Consider the following 18,307-nt stretch of genomic DNA (forward strand, 5'->3'; position numbering starts at 1 on the left):
TATTATTATTTACTTTTTTGATGCAAAATGTTTTTTTTTATTAAAGCATGGCAACAGGACCCTTGAGCAGAAAGAGTTGTACTGGGATTGTGAAGAGTGATTGATTATATACTTTTAAGTATGGGAGGGTAGAGATAAAGGAAATTTCCAAAAGGATTTTCATATGTTAAAGAAGGCTTATAGGATCCTGCAGGTCTGGCTATTGTCAAGCTATGGTTGCCTTTGCCTCTAGCTAAGCATTAGCATTAAGACCGTTGTGAGTTCCTTCCCTTCCTATATACCATTCTTCTTTATCCATCAGTGAGAGAGGGAATAAAACCATAAGAGAGTCTTCAATACAGAAAACAAACTGAGGGTTGCTGGAGGGGAAGGGGGGTGGGTTAAATGGCTGATGGGCATTAAGGAGGGCACTTTTTAGGATGAGCACTGGGTATCATATGTAAGAGATGAATCAGCCAAGACTATGCTGTATGTTAACTAACTCGAATTTAAATAAAAATAAAAGACAGTTGTGAGTTCCTTGAGGAATATCATACTCTACTTGACTCAGTTATTTATCAATAGGGGTTGCAAATTGTAAGGAAATTTAATTTTATTTACATTTCTTTTGCTTTGTTCTACTCATCATTTCCCCTCTGAACAGTTTTGACCCTTAAATCTTTAAGTTGCCTGGTGTGAAAGGTCTTATCTTTTGTAACTTCTTGCTGAATAGGACCATAGAAATGTGCTTACCCATGGGTCAACATTATACATTTTGGATTTTTAAATTAACTAAAAAATCTTAGTGAAAGGATAAATAATAAAATGGTAGTTACTACAGAAAAAGTGATGAAATTGAGAGCACTGAAAGAGCTAAAAACAAAAAATTTTATTGAATAAAGTGATACATGTAAGTGGAGTATAGAATTATTCTTAAATCTTATTTGAGTAATACGTACAGTATCAAGGGACAAAGTATACTTGTAAGGACTTATATGGCCATCATTACTCTTGTAGGATTAAATGATGAGTTAATTTTCTAAAAAATAAGTTTAGAAATCTAGGTATGTAATTTGACAAATTAATATGAATCTTGGGGCTAAAGAATTAAATTTTGGATCCATAAATATAATATAAATGTTTCTATAACCATAAGTCTGGGATAATCAAATAGTCTGTGGAGAAAGTTCTTGACCATTAAACTTCACAAAAATAAAAAGTGCAATTGAAGAACAGAGTAAGAGAATTAGAATGGATAAAGATGAAATTAGAATCAACTGAGATAATATTCTCAACAAATTGTACATAAATAAAAAAGAATAGAATGGAAGACAATTGTATACAAGGACCCTTGTGTCCATAAACACAGATTATGGTGAAAATTATATAGGTTAGATATATACGTGAGATTTCCCATGTTTTTCTTAATTTCAATTTCAGCTCCTTTTGTATTTCTAATAATCTTAACACATTTGTAAAATATGGTGAGAAGGAACGTGAAGAAATCTCCCTCTACCTCTTTTTTAAAAAATGCTTTCTGTCTCAATAAGTGTGTATTTTCTTTTTCTTTTTTTTTCTTTTCTTTTCTTTTCTTTTCTTTTCTTTTCTTTTCTTTTCTTTTCTTTTCCTTTCCTTTCCTTTCCTTTCTTTTCTTTTCTTTTCTTTTCTTTTCTTTTCTTTTCTTTTCTTTTCTTTTCAAAGATAGAGAGTGTGAAAAGTGGAGGGGCAAAAGAAGAGGAAAAGAGAGAGAATCTTAAGCAGGCTGTCTATGCAGGACTTAATTCCACCACCCTGAGATCATGACCTGAGCCAAAATCAAGAGTCAGATCCTCAAATGACTCAGCCACCCAGGAGCCCCATCTCTCTCTACTTCTAATCTCTCCTTCCATTTTGTCCTCCATACTTCCATGACAGGAAGTTTTTTTAACTTTTAATTTTATTAATAATGAAATAATTAATTAATGCTGTCATTCCTTTTCTCAAAAACATTCACTAGCTCCTATCCTGTGCAGACTTAAATGCAACTCTTTTACCTCTTTTACTTACTTATTTGGTCTATTCAGCCATTACAATCACTCATTCTCTGCAGTGCAGTGACAAACTGTGAAATCAGCTTTGAGTCTGCTAGAGAGTGAAGGCTGAGGTAGTTCTTTAGTACTGATGATGTCCCCACATTTTCCTATCCGTTCAAACATGAAGGTGTTGCTTTGATAAACCAGCAGAGGTTCATGTTGGTAGAGAAAACCCAAGGAGGAATTTTGTAAAGTATTTCAGTAATATATAAATTACCCAGAATTTGAAGAGCAAGTCAAAGCAAGAAATTAGCTTCCTTCTCCACTCTGGCAGGAAGGTGTTATCTACAGCACAATGATATGGAAAACAGGTCAGAAAAATTTCACAGATATGTGCTGCACCAGCCTCTGCTCTGTATAGCAATGTAGGGTCTGTGCATTCTGTATCCTTGCTATAATTAACCTGAAACTGTATTCATTCCCTTTTAATTTTTAAAGCTTATTTATTTCTTTTGAGAGAGAGAAAGGGAGAGGGAGATAGAGAGCATGAGTGGGGTAGGGGCAGAAAGAGGGAGAGAGAGTTCCAAGCAGTTTCCATGCTGATAGCGTAGAGCCCCACACAAGGCTAGTTCAAAAGTTGGTCGCTTAACTGATTGAGCCACCCAGATGCCCCTAACCTGAAACTTTATAACTGGTATGTGTTGCAAGGAGGGTGGGGAGAGGGTTAGAGGGTATTTTATTTTCCTTTTTAGTGTTTATTTATTAATTGAGAGAGAGTGTGTATATGTGCCCGAGCAGAGGAGGGGCAGACAGAGAGACAGAGAATCCTAGGCATGCTCTGCAATATCAGTGCAGAACCCAATGGGGGGCTCAGTCCCATGAACCACGAGATCACGACCTGAGCCAAAATCAAGAGTTGGAGGCTTAGCCTACTGAGCTACCCCAGGTGCCCCTGGAGGGTCTCTTAAATCTACAAATGTCTTAAGACATTCTTATCCTTTTATGATTTATGCATTATTTCTCATGCTCATAATTTCTCCCTGAAATTGTTTTACAACCTCAAGTCTGAGTGATATTTTCCTCTCCATAAATATATTGTTAACCAATTTCTCCACATGAATACATGCATGTATACATATAAATCAGATGCATGTACATGTACATACATATTCTTGGTGCACTCCACCTGACGTCTGAAGACTCATCTGCTCCTTACCCTTACTTCGCATTGTACCTTGAAAATTACTATTTTAGTGGTGGCTGCGTGGCTCTGTCGGTTAAGCATCTGACTTCAGCTCAGGTCATGATCTCACAGTTTGTGAGTTCGAGCCCCACGTCCAGCTCTGTGCTGCCAGCTCAGAGCCTGGAGCCTGCTTCAGATTCTGTGTCTCCCTCTCTCTCTGCCCCTGCCCTGCTTGCACTTTGTATCTGTCTTTCAAAAATAAATAAACACTAAAATTATTTTTAAATGTTAAAAAAGAATAAAATAAAATAAAATAACATAACATAAATGCCTATTTTATACTATTGGTGATAATAGTAATAAGCAATAACAGTTATTGGCACTAAATCCTAGTTTGTACTACCAGTATAAGAAGAAAGTACATAGTTAATGACTGCTATTAATTACATCAAAATAATTTGGATTGAAGATGAAATTACCTACAGGTATGTATATAGAAAGAAAAGAAAGAACTGAAAAACTTGGAGGATCAGACATGCTGTCACAAAAACAAATGAGGAAATAATGACAGAAATCTTGACATATTAGTTTCTGACACTTGAGACATTTGCTATATGAAGTAGACAACTAGTTTTTTGTTGTTGTTGTTGTTTTCCTAAGAGTAATTCTTTACTGGGTATACATGCTTAACACGTAAGTTCCCAAATTATTTCAGAATCTTTAAAAATTCCCACTCCCTTAACTTTTGTTGTCCCTGTGATGATTTTTGTAGATGCTCACATATTATTACTTATGTTCATAGTAACATTTTACTGATGTTTAATTTGCCTTAAATAGCACAAAATTTAAAATTAATAGTATTGTGTGCTTTCAACCTTAAGATCATAATAACAAGTCTTTATTTATTTATTTATTTATTTATTTATTTATTGAGAGGGAGAGAAAGCAGGGGAGGGACAGAGAGAGGGAGAGAGAGAATCTTAAGCAGACTCCACGCTAAGCATGGAGACCAATGTGGGGCTCAATCCCACAATCCTGAGATCATGACCTGAGCTGAAATCAAGAGTTAAATGCTTAACTGACTGATCTACCCAGGCACCCTAATAAGCAGTCTTTTTAAAAAACTGTTGTTTAAAATATTTTCCTTTATGATAGTTATTCTAATCATGTTTTACTGTTTTCTTCCATGTTCTCTTCTCCACTTAGTGCCAAGACTCCTTCACTGACATAAATTCAAGCCAACAGATGACCCTTTCCACTTGGGCAGATACATACCGGCCATACATGTGGTCTCCCTTGGATTCAACTGTGTCTACCTTTCACAACTCATATATATATATATATATATATATATATATATATATATATGAGCTTATATATATGTATAAAGAGAGGAAAATATCATATATTTTATATATACATATATATGTTTATATGTATCTGTATATATATACAGACACACACATACATAAAGAGAGAGAGGAAAATATCATATATATATGTATCTCTCTCTCTCTCTCTCTCTATATATATATATATAGCCTCAACTGACCAATGTTGATCCATAGGTAGAGACATCTCTACACCCCTATTCAGCAGGAAGAAGTTGACAGAAAATGAAACCTTCCACCCTCAGACACCTTAAAGATTTAAGGGTCCAAATTGTTCAGGGAGAGAATGATGTGGGAAACAAAGGCAAAGGAAAAAGAAAAAATACCCTACTACTTACAGGCCATTGATAAGTCCTTAAAACAAGCAGAGTGACGTTCCTCTAGGAATTCAGCTTCCTTGATTACCACACTTTGCTAAGGGCAAAAGGTAATCTTAGCCTGAACCCCCAAGATCCTCTAAGTCTACTTTAACATATAAACATTCCTTTGGAAACTTTCTTTATCTCTACACTGCAAGATACTATTTAGCAATCATCTGCCAAGTATCTGGCCCACTGGTATATATCTGAAGGGTCTCATGACTGACTTTTTATTAAGCAATAATAAATTACCTTTTCCTAACAACAGTTAGCTCTTTCACAATCCTGGAAACCTTATTTCCAAAATACCTTGGAGGCTTGTGCTGTCCCTAACCCCTTCCCAACTTGAAAGTATATAACCAGCCTCTCATCACAATGCCAGTGCAGCTCTTTCTGCCTATGGGTCCTTTTCTGTGCTTTAATAAAACCACCTTTTGCACCAAAGACATGTCAAGAATTCTTTCTTGGCCATCAGCTCCAAACCCCAACACTTCAAACCACATCAAAACTCATATTTTTAAATACCTATATATGGCAATTATTTTCATTGTTCTATATGTTAGTAAATTTACTGATGCTTTATGAATTATAAAATGTGATAATTATTAAAATGTGGGTTGTTTGATGAGATAGTATATAAAGCGTAATGTGTATTTATGTATATGTAAATCTATATATGCTCATATATTGTTATTTTAAAAAGGACTCTGCAGATAAAATATACTTGTTGATACTCAAAAGGCTAACTCTAATTTGGAGCAAATACGATGTACCTTGCAGGATAATACCTTGCAAATAACACCTGAGGTATGACTCCCTTGACAGAATGACGTTAATTGTTGTCATTAATAATTTCCCTAAATATACAGGGTCTCCAATCTCCTTGTCATATTCTATTTCATAATCTCTAAAGCTAAGCCTTACTCATGTTCATATTTAGAAGGTAAGTTTTGCAGAATGTTGAACGAAAATATCTCCCTTCAAAATATGTTCTTTTCTAGAAACATTTATGCTTTTAACTAGCCTCAGTGCTCTTGGCTGGCACCCCCGCTGATTTTGCTGACAGCAGAGAAACTACTGGTGCTCTGGAGTCATCCTAGTCATCTTTTACACTTGGAAAATATGGCACTCTGCTCTAATTTTATTCTTGATGTGGAAAATGGTGTCTGTTAATGCCTACAATAGAACAGTGGTGTTTTGTTAGTAAAGGACATTTCCTTTTTAGCATTTCCGTATTGAGAATAAAATATTGTAAGCAACTATATTTCACAAGTTTACTACAACATACAATCTAGTTCAGCCCTTAACATCTACATATACACACATGTATATAGAGTATATAATAAACATATAAAAATATAATATTCATAATTACATTTCTACTATTATATTTCTATTTATCATCAATCTGAATACTTCTGTTATTTTTTATTTAAAAAAATTGTAATGTTTATTTATTTTTGAGAGAGAGAGAGACAGAGTGTGAATGGGGGAGGGACAGAATCCAAAGCAGGCTCCGGACTCCTGATGTGGGGCTCGAACTTACAAACCATGAGATCATGACCTGAGCTGAAGTCAGACGCCTAACCAACTGAGCCACCCAGGTGCCCCTGAATACTTATTTTAAGGACTCAACAAATGCCCATATTTTATGGCCTTTCTCATAAATCAGCATTTTTTTTATTTGTATCACTTCTTTCCAACAAGTTTGATTCTTTAGTGTTTTTTTTTAATGTTTATTTATTTATTTTTGAGAGAGAGAGACAGAGAGAGAGAGAGATATTGAGAGAACAGGACGGGAAGATAGAGAGGGAAAGAGAAAGAGAATCCCAAGCAGGCTCCGTGTTCTCACTTCAAGAGCCCAACATAAGGCTTGAACTCAAGAACCATGAGATCATGACCTGAGCTGGAATCAAGAGTTGTTTGCTTAACTGACTGAGTCACCCGGGTTCTTCAGTTCCCTGGTTCTTCAGGGAAATCTGAAATCTGGCTGAGAAATCTGGCTTGCTTTGCTCTCAGATATTTGTTTCCACATTTGTTCTACTTCATATTCTTAGCTATTTTACAACATACAATGTTATCCATGCTTTATATGAAATCATGGGAAAAAAATGCCAAGGTGCTACACTTACTATCAGTGTGGTCTTCCTTAGTATACGAATTTAAATACACTTAGTAACAGAGAAATAAACTATACATCTATAAGCTAATTTGTCTTCATAAGGGATGACTCTGAAAAATGCTTCCTTAAAAAAATATGGGGTAATATGAGAGTAATTACCATATCTAAAAACAAATAAAGAGAGGTGCTTGGGTCACTCAGTTGGTTAAGCATCAGATTCTTGATTTTGGCTCAGGTCATGATTTTGTGGATCAACCCCTGTATCCGTCTCTGCACTGTCAGCACAGAGCCTGCTTGGGATTCTCTCTCTCCCTTTCTCTCTCTGCCCCTCCCCCCCTCAAAATAAATAAACATTAAAAAGAATAAAAACAAATATAAAAGACACACATAATCTATCAAAGTAGTTTCACAAAGCCTAAACTTCATGCAAAATTTTCAAGTTAGCAAAGAAGATAATTCAAGTGATTGTTGGGGAGGAAATAATACAAAGAATGGAGAAATTGAATTGATACCACTGTAATCTTTCCCTACTTAATATTTCCATGTAATATGTTCTTTGAGGACTCTTCCAGGGAACTATGTCTTTAAACTCCAAACCAACTATTTTTGCCATCTCTACAATGCATATGAAATTACAAGATCCCATAAATACTTCAATATTTTCATATGGATATGCTTTTATCCATGTTCCTCATTTACTCAATACGTAAGATCTTACTAATTTTGTGATCTTCAACATATTAATATAATAGTGTTTAGTTTTTACATGTGTATTTTGATGTATAAAAATAGTTAAAATACACATGTAAAAATAAATCCTGTGAATTAAGGTAACTTTCTCATTGTTTTTCATTTATATGCAGTTTAATACATAAATATTATGTTCACCTATTTCTTCAAGTAATAATAAATCTTAATTTGTTCAGTTAATATAGTATTGAGTTGAACATTTTCCATTCTTGTCATCCATAATTTATTGAATAAACTACTTTCAGATATGAGTTTTCAGTTCAAAGGGTCTATCTAGTTCTATACAGGATTGCTGTGGAAAGTTTTATGACCATATCCTGATAAATTCATGAACTTACATCCAAGAGAACAAATTAAATCTAAACTAAAATAAATAGCCTTTCAGTTCCAATATCTTCAATTTTGGAAATCAGAAGACAATGGAATAGCAGCTGCACATTAAAAGATGAAAGGACTGAGGAAGAATCCTGTATTCCTCTTAGTAAGTGGCATTATCACTCATACGGTTTTTCAAGTTCTAAACCTAGGAATTATTGTTGAATTATCTTTTCCTTCATTATCCATACCTAAACTACTTGTTCACTTAACAATGTTTATAAACTGATGTATTTTCACTTTTATGGAGCCTAGGTATTTGTATGTGCAAATTTCAGTGACTCTATGACCAAAATTTTAACTCATTCCCTATACATAGTTACCATTTCTCTTAAGTCAGAATTGTCTGTTTGGATAACTGCAATAGACTACTAAGTGCCTTTCCTTTTACATTCTTACTGTACTATACAAATTTCTCCAGATTACTTCTAGATTATGACACTCAACTGTTCAAAGTAGATTGATAACTTTTGATTTTACTTAAAATATAATCCAAACTCCTTATTTTGCTCTTCAATACCCTTTGTAGTCTCTGTCTCTTACCTTCTCAAGCATATTTTCTATCTACCACTCTCAAATATGGTCACTGACTTGAAACTTCACAGGTCTCTCTGTTTCTAAAATATTACAATTTTCTTCTGCTTGGGGCCTTTCCACTGTTACTTCCTTCTGCATAGGAAGTCCTGGTATGGTTCTTCCTTCCTGTATTTCAGTCTAAGCTCAGACATCACTGATTTGATGAAACCTTCCTTGACCAATTATTAGGTCTTTTAGTTTCTCATACTTATCTTTTTTAAAACATGTAACATTAGGGGCGCCTGGGTGGCTCAGTCGGTTGAGCGTCCGACTTCAGCTCAGGTCACGATCTCACAGTCCATGGGTTCGAGCCCCGCATCGGGCTCTGGGCTGATGGCTCAGAGCCTGGAGCACACTTCCGATTCTGTGTCTCCCTCTCTCTCTGCCCCTCCCCCATTCATGCTCTGTCTCTCTCTGTCTCAAGAATAAATAAATGTTAAAAAAAATTAAAAAAAAAAAAACAAAAAAAAACATGTAACATTAAACTTTATTTTTTTTAATTATGTGTTTATTAAATGTCACTTTACCTCTATATACTACTATGTACACTAAAATATAAGTCCTATAAGAAAAAAATTTTTTCTTATTCCATAATGTATAGCTGGGACCTAGGAAAATGTCTGACAGAACTGTTAGAAGAACATGATTTTCAGCTTTGGAATGGATATTAAATTGTATCTATTTAGAAGCTGCGAATCACAAGGATACTTTCAAGAGTAGCTTGAACTGTACTATTTTCTTTTCAATCTGAACTGAACAAGGATTCTAAAAAGAATCTAACCTCATAAATTTCATAGTAGTAGGTACTTTTTAACCACATGAGTCTCATTAGCTGATATCCTTTTTCACCTAATGGCTCTTTGTCTCTGAACTTTTTTGTAATTTCCTCTCTCTTGAGGTCACTACAAGGCTTCAAGCTAGGATATTAAGCTAATCCCAACCCAAACTTCACGATTTCATGTGGAAGTATCCAACCAAGTAATAAAATATTGAGGTAGAATGAAACAAGCTTGAACTTACTGTTAGATGGTCTTTTTATTCTAACTCAGAGAAGCATGTTTTTTTATGAGATAAAGATAAAAAAGAATGTCAAAGTTAACACCTACATATCAAAGTTTATGACTTTTATTCTCAACTAAAACTATTTGTCATTCATTAGAGATGACTTACTTTAAGAAACACACCTAGTAAAACCATGTATGATTCTAAGTTAGTAAATTGTGTGGTATTGTCATGTTGCTAATGTATAAAACATTAAAATCGAATGTTTCACAAATGTTACAAAGAAAATGAATACACTTCAAATAAGTGAATAGAGAAATGAGAAAAGACCTAATACAGAAAGGTTCAGAAAAATGAGCATACAATAAGATAAAATATTTTGTGAAGCCTTACTGCTGAATGAATATTAGAAGATCACTTTTTGTTTCTCATTGATAGGCAAATTTATCAGGTAGACAGTTCAAATTATAATCAGTTCTGTGTAACTGTGGAAAAATAATCTCTGAAATATATACAAATACATACAGGATAATCAAAAGTAGAAATCCATTATTTTTCTTCCTCTTAATTCCACCAATGCCATTTATTTTAGATTAAAGTATAACCTGGATAGAATCTGATTTACATTAAAATAATTCAAACCTATCGAGAAAAGAAGTTCAGAAATGATGCAGCACTTATAACATGTGTGTGCATGGCAGTGGCTATGCAAGCATATGATTCCTTTACTATACTATAAAAAAATTAAAGCAGGAGTAATTTAAAATAAAATAATACTACATTAGAAGAAACAGAATTTTGCTTCTAATAAATTAGAACATAACAGTGAATGTGTCCAGACTGATTCAAACGTATTATATTGTAATTCAATTTCTATGTCAGGGTTTCCGATGAACAATTTTTAGTAATGACCCCCAACGGCAGCAACAAAAAAGAGTTGTCCTCCTTTTTTAATATATGAGTTTCATTCTCAGATATTATAGTACATATTAAAAGCTTTCAAAAATCATTTGTGTTTATTTGTAAGATGAAGTCAGGTTTTAGACCCAGATCACTAGGATAAAGTATTTCATGTATGTGACTGGCAGCAAGGCATTTAAAAGGTTTAAGATTTATTGGACACTAAGGACTAATCTTCCTTATTTTCTCAGATTATCTATTTCTAGGATGTCTGATATGTATGACCCTCCTGATAAGTGTCCCAATCCAATAATGACAACCAAAACAAGCACCGGGAAACTGCAGCCCTGGACAGGAGGTAGCAAACTATGGCCTTATGTACCAAATGGGACCTACAGTCTGTTCTGTATGGCCTGTGAGCTAAAAATAGCTCTTATGTTTGTGACGAGTTTAAAGAAAACAAAACAAACAAACAAACAAACAAAACCAAAGACTATGTAGCAGAGATATTTGCTCTTTGGACCTTATAGAAAATGCTACTGTGAGCCCCTGCACTTTTTCCATGATGGCACATATTTTATTCACCTTGTTCACCACTGTAACAGGACTACAAATACTCCCAAAACATACAGGACTTGTAATAACTATTTTCATAAAGGAGGGGAGAGACTGTGATTAGAGTCAAGTGACTAAAATATTAACTCTGAAAGGAATGTACAGATCCTACTAAAGATGGCAAAGACGATCAGCACAGTCATATCAATTCATCCAAGGAATTCAGAACTGAGATGCCATAATCTGTTTTATCTGTGACTTCGGTTACATTTTCTAGTTCAATATATGCATATGTATATTTATAAAAAAATTTATGTGCCACTGTACACAAAATGTTACATCCTGTGTTTTCTTACAAGAATTTTCCTATGTCATTACATTATTTTTAGGAATATATACTTCTTTAAATTTTTTTTAAATGTTTATTTTTGAGAGAGAGAGAGAGAGAGAGAGAGAGAAAGAGTGAGAGAAACAGAGACAGACAGCAAGCGGGGAAGGGAAGAAAGAGGGAGACACAGAATCTGAAGCAGGCTCCAGGCTCTGAGCTGTCAGCACAGAGCCTGATGCAGGGCTCAAACTTGTGAACTGGGAAATCATGACCTGAGCTGAAGTCAGACGCTTAACAGACTGAGCCATCCAGGCACCCCAATAATATACATTTTTAACCATCAAATAATGGTTTGATTTCATCCTATTTTTCTTCTATTTTTATTTTTCACTATAAAAATATAATAATAAGCATCTTTCCACTTGACACACTGTCAAATTTCCATTTACTAAGATTTGCTCTCTAACATTTTACTACTGGTTTAAAGGATTAAAACAGTTTTAATCATCTTCTTACATTATGTCAAGTTGCTTCCATAGTATATTGCATCTGTTTACACTATAACTAGCTGTACACTAACGTGTCTATTATGAAAACTCAACCCACTCATTTGAGTGACTTCATGTAAAACAAATTAATATGCCCTTTAGACATGGCATCACTATCAAAGCAAAATGTTTATAACTTTGCTAATTTTATGACAGTGACAAATAAGTAAATTTTGCCCATAAATATAAATCATTTGTTGCAAGTTTCCAAGATCTTTGTTTTTTGGTTTTGCCTGCTTTAATCTATCTTTATATACCTTGCAAAGAATCTGATTTTCTTTTTAACATTATCTTTCTCTATTACTGCACCCACCAAAAAAAAAAATCACTTTGCCCTCTATACTAAAATCCCCCTCAGGTTGTCATACACACTTTCACTTAATATTATTGTACTTACTGGATGCCCCTTATACACAATCACGCAAGACTGTGAGGCAGGGCTTTGCAATTTTATGTGGTGAATTTCCGTACTGAGAGGATAAGAATAAAGGTATTTTGCAAACATATTAATCAGACTCAGAATATGATTCTGTCAGTATTTCAGTATATATACATAGATATATATAGTCAACAAATCAAGATATAAGATGCATTAAAATAGACTGAGAAAGATATAAAGGTTACATAAAATCTGAACTTAACTGATAACACTTATAATATTGAGTAACATGAAATTAGAAACACTATAGAAGGAACCATTGCCAGACAAAATGTATTAATTCATTTTCCCTTAGTGTAGTTCTGAAAGAATTGCATTATGTTGATTAGTGGGTGGTTATACCTAGTTGAGAATGGTTCACTGAATTACATGAAAATGTAACATTTTTCATAGATTGGCCTTAATAGTCATAATACCATATTTAATGAGTATTGGTGTTGGCATTACACTTTTAGGGTAGAAATTTCTGTGATACTGTGAATGTAATTCCTGTTGGAATTAGTGATGATTAAAATTTGAAATAAAAAATGATGGGCACCTGGGTGGCTTAGTCCATTTAGTGTCCAATTCATTTTGGCTCAGGTCATGATATCACAGTTCATGAGACTGAGCCCTGCATTGGGCTCTGTGCTGACAGTGTGGAGCCTGCTTGGGATTCTCTCTCCCCCTCTTTCTGTCCCTTCCCTGCTTGTGCTGTCTCTCTCTCTCTCTCTCTCAAAATAAATAAATAAACTTTTTAAAAAACAAGGTATAGTTTATCCCACTTCTAATCCACTTTGCTGTAATAAGAAACAGAAAGTGGATGAAATTTGCCATATCTTACATATTGTAAGGATATCAGGGGAAGCCTGGGGTCTCAGTTGGTTAAGTGTCTAATTTTGGCTCAGGTCATGATCTCAAGGTTTGTGAGTCTGAGCCCCATGCCGGGCTCTGTGTTGACAGTTCAGAGCCTGGCTCCTGCTTCAGATTCTGTGTCCCCCTCTATCTCTGCCCCTCCCCTGCTCACACTCTGTCTCTATCTCTCTCTCAAAAATAAACATTAAAAAGAATAATAAAAAAAAAAAAGGATATCATGTACACAGAAACTGCACAAAAGGTGCCATTACATCTAAATTTCTTGGGTGATTTCTGCTCAAATTCCCAGACTAGGTATTATGTAATTCTATTTAACCAATACATTTTTCTCTTACTTTATTTTTTATCGCATATGTAAGGCTGCATATGTAATTAGGCATGTCTTCATTTCATTTTGCCTTTCCCAGTTAACTCGGTGATACTTTGAGATACAATCTAATGAAAAAATCATGTGGGCAAATAGAAAGCAGATTCACATTGAAATATTCATTTCTTTGAAATTGGTGAACTCTTTACTGATGTCAATATAACTAACATAGCTCTACTAATCTCACCTTTATTGAACATATTTTGTCCTCTAATAATTGGTATTTTTCATCAACAAGATGTACCCTAGTCAATAAATATTCAAAATTTTATTTAAAGGTAATGTGTAAGAAAGATACATTAATTGTGGTGTGTGTGTGTGGGGGGGTATGTATGTATGTATTTGACCACCAATGGCAAACCCTTTTAATGTTTCTATGGATGTGGTGTGTCTTTTGATAAGATGAGTGTATTTTTTTTTTCATTTGTCATTTGAGTACAGTTGACACACAATGTTACATATACAGTCACTTAATCCACAAGTGGACTAAGGAGTGCACGTGTTGTGACGAGCACCCAGGGTTGTATGAAAGTATTGGATTACTATATTGTACACCAGAATCTAATATTATACTGTATGTTAACCAACTGGAATTAAAATAAAAACTTTAAAAACAAGAAAACATTGACACTAAAAAAAAGACAAGTGTATTTTAAACAAAGCTCCAACTATAACTTGCTTGTTTTCATGTTACTGAGCTCCACTATGATACAACTCAGTGCAGTAATTTTGTAGATGGCCCTTAACAACTCCTACACATTGAGTGTAATGAAAAGTGTGCAGTGAGTTTTTGTGGTGGGTTTATAATAACTCCATTGTCTGGAAGAGGGAAATACAAAAACTTGACTTTCTAAAATTATGAATTTATTTGAACATTACAATTGAGTGTTCTGAAGCAACAATATACTTAGTAGAAAAGTGTTTTTGAAATTCGTTTTTCCCAATGAATGCAAAAGCATCCATTTAATTCTTTCAACAATGTAGTAAGTCTTTGATGCCTACCAAACAAATACAGTATTGATTATGTCATTTACTCAAATAGCTAATCTTTAATGGTGTTGTTTCATCTAGAAATAACCTTTATCAAAGACTGTTTGCTTGAAGCAAACTTTCCTAAACTCTTGTTCTTTCAAAATATGTTCATACATCATTCTTTGTTTTCACTTTACAGATAAATGTTGCATGTTAAATTCCATTTTCCTAAGACTACACTATTATGATTTAAGTTCCCACAAAATAAAATTGAACGCTTTTCTCTGTAGTGAAGTTTATTGACTTGATATGGATTTAAATAAGACTGAAATATATTCCTAATTTAATATTTAATGCCAAAGCCCTCTCAATCCAGCCTAAATTTTAGCATCATTTCATAAAAAATAATCTATTAATCATATTAAATTTTTTAGTATTAACATAGTATTATTAATAACATTTAATCATATTAGTATCATTATCACTATTATTAATAGTAATGTTGACATTGAGTTTATCTTTTTCTTCTTTTTAAATTTTTAATGTTTGTTCATTTTGAACAGAGGGAGACACAGAAGCCGAAGCAGGTTCCAGGCTGTGAACTCTCAGCACAGAGCCCAACACAGGGCTCAAACCCATGAACTATGAGATCATGACCTGAGCCGAAGTCAGATGCTTAACCGACTGAGCCACCCAGGTACCCCAACATTGAGTTTATCTTTAACAGGGTAATTTCCATAACAAAAACTTTAAATGATTATTTGAAAAAAGGAAAAAAAAATCATATATAATATATTATTGATATTTAATGGTAGCTCAGAAATAATTTAATTTTCTATGAATTTTTAAGAATGTCAGGAGAACTTTGCATAATCTTGAAAATCAAAATGTTCAACTATAATTAAGTATATTTTCATAAGTCAAATTAATAATAGCATGCAGGTATAAAAAATAAAGCTGTTATTAGGTATTCCACAAAAGAAAAATTGCCAAAGGTTTCAATATATTTGAAAAATTTTATAAGTAGATTTTTTCTCACCATTTCATTATTTAATTCTATGGTTACCTTTGCCATTTTCTGAATTATGGTAAGTGAAATCAAGAACTTAGTATTCAGCTCCAGCAATTCTGGACAATTACATAAAAATATCTTAAAAATATCATATCTTTCTCTGATACAACAGAATTACACTGCAATTGATTTTAGTCGTGTTTCAATGAAATGCAAACTGAAATTCTCTTTGTCACTAATATTATTTTAAGAAAATAAAATATAGCTGACTTTTGAACTATAGTTGACTCCTGAACAACATGGGAGTTAAAAGCATCGATACCCACCCCCCACATACAGTAAAAAAACTCCTGTGTAACATTGATTCTCCTCAAAATTAACTATTAATAGTGGACTGTTGATCAGAAACTTTATCAAAAACGTAAACAATTAACATATGTTCTGTATGTTATATGTATTATATACTGCATTTTTACAATAAAGTAAGCTAAAGAAAAGAAAATATTAAGAAAATCATAAGAGAAAAAACATGCTGTGCTGTATTTATTGAAAAATAAATCCATGTATATGTAAACCTATACAGTTCAAACTCATATTGTTCAAGGGTCAACTTGAGTTTAAAATAAACAATAAACATTTTGTGACTAAAAGTATAATAAACAACTTTCATATTGCACGCATTTGTTCATACTTAGATTTCTATTCAGTAAAAATAAATACACAGTGTAGTTTAGAGTAACTCACATAGCTGACATTAATTTTTATTCTTTCTGGATTTATTTTGAATATGATTTGTCAATTGATTAGCATCCTATATGTCATCGGATTGAGTTCAATCTCATTTCTAGTAATAATACTGGAAAGTGCTGTCTAGTTTTAAATTAGGTGTGAGAAGACAACAGAGAAATTAGCAACCATTTAGATTTAAATTGATAATTTTGGGATATCTACAGTAGATAGGGCCAACAGAATGGAAAAGAGTGATGGTCCTTGCATACCTAACAAAAAATTCATCACTAATGTGATTTGAAAATGAAACTTATTTCAATTCATGCAAATGTGTATATCTCTATCTATCTATCTATCTATCTATTATCTTTTATATCTTGTAGTAGCATGGCAAGCATACAATTTTGGCACAGGATTAAAGAGCCATTAAAATGAGTGTTTTTCCTGAAAAAAAAAAAAAAGAAAAAAGAAAAAAGAAAAACTGCATAGGATTATACTGAAATAGGATATTGACAACCTATATATATATAAAATAAAAGACATAGTCAACATGTTCCAATGTAAGTCTGATAATAGTACAAATACATACATATATATTTAACCCTACTTAAATTTGTTTCATATTTTTAAATATATTCAATTCACATATAATTCAGTATATATATAATTTTTGATTCTGTGTAGTCTTTGTCAGAAGGAATTACTATATCTTATGGAGCCATTTTAAGTTATAATTAATTTATAAATAAATAATAAGTAGAATCATGGGGAAAAAGGGACAATAAAGACAGCTACTTTTGTCTTATGATTCTTCCAAAGGAAACGATTTGGGGCTTTCTTGACCTTCTGCAGAGCAATTGTTTTCCAGTATTGCAAATATTGAAATACTTAATTAACATGTGATTTGATGGCTAGAAACTGAAATAAATATTTAAATTATGAGACTACATTATTTTGATGATAAAAGAATTCATTTGACAACCATTTGACTTCCAAAGGCTATTATTTTGGGAAGCATATCATTCATTTGATAACCGGTGATCACACTTAATAAGAGTAGGGCTCTAGCATAAAGAACTGCCAACTTGCTTAAAATAATATGCACTTAAATAAGTGGGACAGTTTTACTGAACAGAATATAAAATGAATAAGCTGAGGCACCTGGGTGGCTCAGTCTGTTAAGCCTCCGACTTCAACTCAGGTCATGATCTCACAGTTCATGAGTTTGAGCCCTGCATTGGTCTCTCTGCTGACCGTTCGGAGCCTGAAGCCTGTTTCAGATTCCGTGTCTCCCTCTCTCTCTGCCCTCCCCGACTCACACTCTCTCTCTCTCAAAAATAAATAAACATTAAAAAAAATTTTTTTAAACAAATAAGTAAATCACTGAGTGCTTTTAATGAAAATTTAACAACAATAACAACAACAAAATATGACAAATCACTTGCCCCACATTCTCACCTGACCCAGATACAAACCGGTGAACATGCCTACATTTTCTCTCACAGATTGCTAAGGACAAATAACTCCTTTCTTTTCCCTCCTGCCTGTGTCAACTAATAAAACAAACCAACAATAACTACAACAAAGAAGAAGACATATTGTAAATAACCCAAGCCTGGCAGTGCAATTCCACCACATTTATGTTTTACAAAACTGTTTCCATAATGTTTAAATCTGAAAAAGTCAGTTAAGAGTTACTTTGTTCTCCTGGTGCTAAAGGTAAGCCGTGCTCTGAAGCAGGAGTAAAAGGAGAGTATATATAGTTCCTTTTCAATGTTATATTTGTCACTGACAGAAGTGAGATTGCTGGGATTGATTGATAGAGAGACAAAACCTACTTCCCTCATGACATG

Source organism: Leopardus geoffroyi, chromosome C1 (assembly GCF_018350155.1).
Source record: "Leopardus geoffroyi isolate Oge1 chromosome C1, O.geoffroyi_Oge1_pat1.0, whole genome shotgun sequence".
In the NCBI taxonomy this organism is placed as follows: Eukaryota; Metazoa; Chordata; class Mammalia; order Carnivora; family Felidae; genus Leopardus; species Leopardus geoffroyi.